Below are 6,000 nucleotides of genomic sequence, written 5' to 3'. Positions count from 1 at the left end.
CTGCAGGATTGAAAGGATGATGAAGAGAAGCTGAGGCTTGGCAGAGTCTGAGTCCCTGAAGAAGACAGTTGAGGCCATTGGTGAAGATGCAGTCTTGGTTGCAGTTGAGACTCCAGGATACTAAAGATGCCAAGACCATGGGATCACCACCAAGGACAGTCACAGGTGTTGTGAGTGGAGCAGGCCTCAGTCTAGGATACAAGTGATGTGTGCTGTTGAGGGCACAGCTGAAGAAGTGGAGCTGCTCAAGCCCTTTGGAGACCAGAAGATTGTGAGTTCAAGATGCCAGGCAATGAGCTATAGGGTTGTATTTACACTGCTAGGTGTTTGTTTTGCTTTGATTCGACTGTAACTGTGCCCCGTTTCTTCCCTATTGGAATAACAAAACATTTAACTTGCTTTTCATTTTGCCCACAGTTAAGAGACTTCTTAATTTTACAGAGACACTGGCCTTGAACTACCTCTGCCTCCCCAATGTTGAGATCAAAGGCCTGAGCCACCAGGACTGGTGAACTTTTAAAGTGTTGAAATTCTTTTTGTTGTTGTTGTTGCTGTTTTGTTTTGAGACAGGGTTTCTCTGTGTACCTTTGGAGCCTGTCCTGGAACTCACTCTGTCGACCAGGCTGGTCTCGAATTCACAGAGCTCTACCTAGCTTTGCCTCTGCCTCCTGAGTGCTGGGATTAAAGGCTGAAATTCTTAAAGACTGGAACTTCCAAATTTATACTGTATTTTAAATTGTGATATTAATTGGGTTTTCCAGTTTAATCTTTATTTCATCTCGAATCCTCTTCAATGTTTCCATCTCCTTCTTGAATTCTATTCTCAAGTCCTGGATTGTTTTTGTCATTTCCACCAGCCTTATGTTTTCTCCGGCATCACCCAGGCATTTGTTCTCTTTAAGTTCCTTCTCCTTAATTTCATCAAGCAGTTTCCTCATGTCTTCTTTAAGCCCCACGAATTCTTTGATGAAGTTTATAATTGTTCTTTTAAATTCTGTCTAATTCATCTAGGTAATTCTCATTGGCAAACATTTCTGCAGGTTTTGAAGAAGAGATACTGGCTTGATCTTCCACGTTGTTTGTTAGTTCCGTGTCTGATATGGACAGAGCAGGTTGGGGCAGAAGAGAGGATGTGTGGGTGAGCTGGGTTAGAGGTTGGAAATGGCTTAGATTGAAGGAATTCAGGTGATCAGAGAATTCTGGCTGATTTATAAAACGTGTGTCTTGGTTCAAGACTGGAGTATGGGTGTATATATGGCTGGGTGGAGAGTTTGGGTGTGCCATAGGAGGGGCCTGTGCGTTGGTGGGTAGGTAGGGCAGGCCCTGACAGAATCCTAGAGGTTGGTTGTGGTACAGGTAGGTGTGGCCAGACTATGCTGAAGCACTGGATGTGGGACCCAGGATAAATATAGGGTTTGGTGAAGTGAATGGCAGGGAGGGTCAGGTAGACTCTTCAGGTTAGACCCTAGAGAGGGATGTATAGGATTTGGTTGGTGGAGAGGTTTGATGACTATGATCTTGGCATTGGTTTTCATTAGTGCTTTATGATAGCAGCAGAAAACAAACTAGAACAAGTAGCAACTAGTGTCAGATCTCTCGCTTAGTTTTCTAACAGCCCTATAAAGGAGGAGTCCTGTCTTTATTTTATACACGGGGAAAAATAGGGTAAACTGGCTAGCAGAGCTTACCCGGCTAGTTTGTGGCAGAACTAGCATTTGAACCCTTGCTTGTTCGACTATGGACAAAAATTCTTTGTGTGATCAACTTTAATCAAGATAGTAAAACTTAACTGTATATTTCCTAGGGAAATTGGGCTTTAGCACAAATTCCCCATGATCTAACACAGGATGCCAAATGTGGGCCTTTGAAGCGTTTGCCTTCACTCCAAGTGATTCCACTCCTGAGCCATTAGTCCAGATGGCAGTCTGTTAAGGCTTCTCAGATCAATGTGATTCTTAAGGTTGTGATAATGACTAGACTCCCAGGCTTCTTTCGAAAGTTGCTTCCTCGCTACAAGTTCTTCCTGGCTCTTGGTTCTGAGTACAGATCACACTCTCAGTTCCCTGGCTTGAAGTACGGCTTTGCTGGCTGACTGTGATGCCTCTCTCCCTTCTTTATTGCATCCTATTTCTCCTTACGGAAACATTGTCTCTATTTTTAAACTTGTGCCAACTATGCATTCTGTCTATTCGCTCAGCCTCTTGGGTTGCACCACACAGTTCACAATTGCTTAGTAACTGCCCTTAACCACAAACTAAAGTTATCTAGTTAAAATTCTAGTTAGAATAGAACTGTTGGAAATTATGACGCAAAACAACCCTGAATGCAAACTATATAGAGATCTATGTGGTAAGATGTACATTAACAAAGGAAGTTTCCAGTTTTAAGTTTTTTTCAGCAAAAACAGTGAGTTGTTTTTTAAAAGAGAATGATTGGTTTATCTGGAATGCAAGGCAAACATACTGGATAATGAGAAGACCGAGCAGACGCCATAACAGGCTGCTCAGTCTTCTCTCAGAGATCAGGCCTCAATTTCAGCTTCCTGAGACTGAGCAAGAAGTTTCTGAGGAAGAGCCACAAACAAAGGGTAATTAATCACTGGTGCGTCTGACAACAGGGACAGGGGAGATAGGATGCACCAAGCCTGGGCCACTGAGCCGGCCCCCACAGTCAGTGCATACTAGGCCAGCCAGCCTCCACAGCAGCTCAAGGACAAAGCCTGAGACTTGTCCAGGCCTGCTCAAAAATGGAAAACTGTAGCCCTGACCAGCCTCTGATTAGCCCTGGCCAATTAGAACATACTAATATGGTTGCCACTTGCTTAAGCCAATCATATCTAAAATGACTTAACTGCTCTAGGACCTCCCCTTGGCTGTGCTTAAAAGAAGTCTGCTGGCTCCTCTCAAGGTCTTGGCAGACCCCAACATGCTGGAATAAAAAACACTCTTGTTGATTGCATACATGGATGGTGGTCTTTTGTAGGACTTCTCCAGGACCCTAACAGATAAGAATAAAAATAAAGGTTGTAATAAGGTTTTCAAGAGAAGAAATTTGGAAAAAAAAATTTTTATGCTTAAAGTTAGCCAAGAGCATGGATTTATTTATTAAGTATTTATTTATTTAAATAGATTTATTTATAATTTTTTAAAAAAATTAGCCTTAGTTGCTAGGTTGAACACACATGTAATCATAGCCCTTTAGAAGCTCTGGTAGGAGAATTGTGACTTTAGGGTTAGCCTGGGCTGCATACAAAGACTCTACATTAAAAAAAAAATCAAGCTGGGCAGTGGTGGTGCACATCTTTGATTCCAGCACTTGGGAAGCAGAGGCAGCTGGATTTCTATGAGTTTGAGGCAAGCCTAATCTATAGAGCAAGTTCCAGGAAAGCCAGGGCTATGCAGAGAAACCCTGTTTGGGGAAAAAAATCCACAACCAAACAAAAAATCTTAGTATCAATATTACATATGCAAATCTAAAATTTGATCTTTGTTAAAAATGACAGATATCTTGGATCACTAGTCTGCACTAGTATGATCTTTTTTTTACAACTTTTTATGCAATATATCTTCATCATGTTTTTCCCCTCACCCAATTCCTCCCTTATCCTCCTCACCTCTCTACCCACCCAACTTTATGTTCCTTCTCTCTCTGTAAACAAAAATAAAAACATTAAAGGGTTTCTATTACGATTTGTTTGCTAAGAACATTATCAATATGTGGCTACAAATCAACAAACTAATGTTTGAATAGACATCACTGTTAAATGTAATCCTTCATTATTTTACAAATTGCCACTGATTTAGAAGCTTAAAACAGCATAATCTCATTGCTCTCAAATCAAAGGAGCACATGAAGAATGGCCCCAGTGGAGGAGCTGGAGAGACAGCGCAGTGGTTAAGATTACTTGTTCTCCTATGGAGGATCTCAGTTTGGTTCTTTGCACGCACTTCAAGAGGCTCCCAACCACTTGTAACTCCAGCTCCAAGTGATCCAAAGCCCTCAGCTGGCCTCAACACACACCAGCACACATGTTCCATACACTCACTCAGACACACATACATACACATAAACAAAAATAAATCTTAACAAAATGAATGACTTAGCTCATCAGGAAAGTGGTAGGCTAACTGCAGATCTTTACCTCGCCCTCCTCTCCTCTAAATCTAATGTCTCCACTAGAGTTCAGCAGTGCTACCCACTCCACAAGATGGAACCCATCATCAGAGAAGCTCCCTCCTGCAGCAGATAGGAACAAATATGGAGAACCACAGCCACACATTATACACAGAGAGAGAGAGAGACCTTGGAACACTCAGCTATAAATGGGATGTCTCCATAAAATCCCTCCCCTCAGAGCTCAGGGAACCCCGAGGAAGAGGAGGTGGAAAGATTAAAGAGCCAGAGGGGATGGAGGACACCAGGAGAACAAGGCCCTCTGAATCAACTGAGCAAAGCTCACATGAACTCACAGGGACTGAGGCAGCATGCACAGGGCCTGCACAGGTCTGCACCAGGTGGGGTCCTAGAGCTGAAAGAAGTGGGCACATGCCCCCATCCCTAACCCAGAAGCTATCTCCTGTTGATAACCACTTGCAAATGAAAATTTGGGTTTCTCCAAGTGAGTCTCACTGGAAACAAACTACTCTTAAAGACAAGCTGCATGCCCATAGTTGGCCAAGAGAAAACAAACTCATTGGCATCTTTGGTGCTTCCTTGTCTCATAATGTTGTGTCAGGGCTTTTATTTTTTGCTCATTTTATAATACACACACACCCCTGTTTTCACCATATAGATCTATTACAGATCTTACATGTTTATCATGGCTTCCAGTTTAGTGTTTTTATGGGACTCCTGAGTGTGTGAACAAGTGGTTCTGATTCTTGTACCTTTTCTTGAGCTCTTCTTCTCCAGATTTTTTTTTGTCCTACTCCAATATGTTAGTTTAATTTTATCTTATTATATTTTATTTCACTTTATTATTATCATCCCTTAGAAGCCTGTTTGTTTTCAAATGAAAAGGAGAAAGAGAGTGAATACGGAGGGAAGATGAGGTGGGGAGGAACTGGGGAGAGTGGAGGGAGGGGAAACTGTAGTCAGGTTATATTATTTGAGGAAAAATATGTATTTTCAATATAAGGAAAAATGAAAAAATGGCTCAGTAGGAGCTCTTTGCAGAAATTGGCTACAATTGGGGAATAATTAGGATCATAATGATTAGTATTATCCCTCTAACAGCCATTGTTGGACAACCAAGACCACAGCCTATATGCTGTTCTAGTAAATCTCCTTTTCACTCTCTCTCTCTCTCTCTCTCTCTCTCTCTCTCTCTCTCTCTCTCACACACACACACACACACACACACACACACACACACACACACACCCCTTCATGAGACAGCAGTTGTATTTTTCTTCTTTTGAGTTTGCTAGGGTTTGGGTAAGCTTTTCTTGTGGGCATGTATCAAATGACGATTGCTTCCTTCCCCTGGTAGAAGTCAAATCTTTTCTCTCCTGGAGAACCCATTCCACCTCCTTAAGTTAATACTAACTATGGATTTCACACAAGAATAGCATTCTCTACAATCTTTCCCAAACTTTTTCAAAATTCAGCTTTTCCCACCCAGGTATTTGTTTTCTCACAGAGGTTTTCATTATAGTAGTTATTATTTGAATTTGCCTATTCTCAGATTTAGTGAAAATACTGTGATCTCAATTGTCTGATGAATCTAAAAGTAATTATTTTTCGTTTGTTCAGCTGTTAAAAAGCATTATGAGAATGGATGCCAGGAGGCGATGGCACACACCTTTAACCTCAGCATATGGGAGGCAGAGGCAGATGGGTCTTTGAGTTCAAGGCCAGCCTGGTCTACATAGAGAATTCCAGGACAACCAGGGCTACACAGAGAAACCCTGTCTGTATTAGCCTGGAAACCACAGTCCTAAGAGTGATCTTGAAATAGCAGTGCTTAACTGGGTCTCACAGTTTCTCCTGAAGTACTTA

This window comes from Peromyscus maniculatus, chromosome X, assembly GCF_049852395.1.
Source record: "Peromyscus maniculatus bairdii isolate BWxNUB_F1_BW_parent chromosome X, HU_Pman_BW_mat_3.1, whole genome shotgun sequence".
NCBI lineage: Eukaryota > Metazoa > Chordata > Mammalia > Rodentia > Cricetidae > Peromyscus > Peromyscus maniculatus.
The sequence above is the reverse complement of the archived record's forward strand: the minus strand, read 5'-3'. Positions refer to the sequence as shown.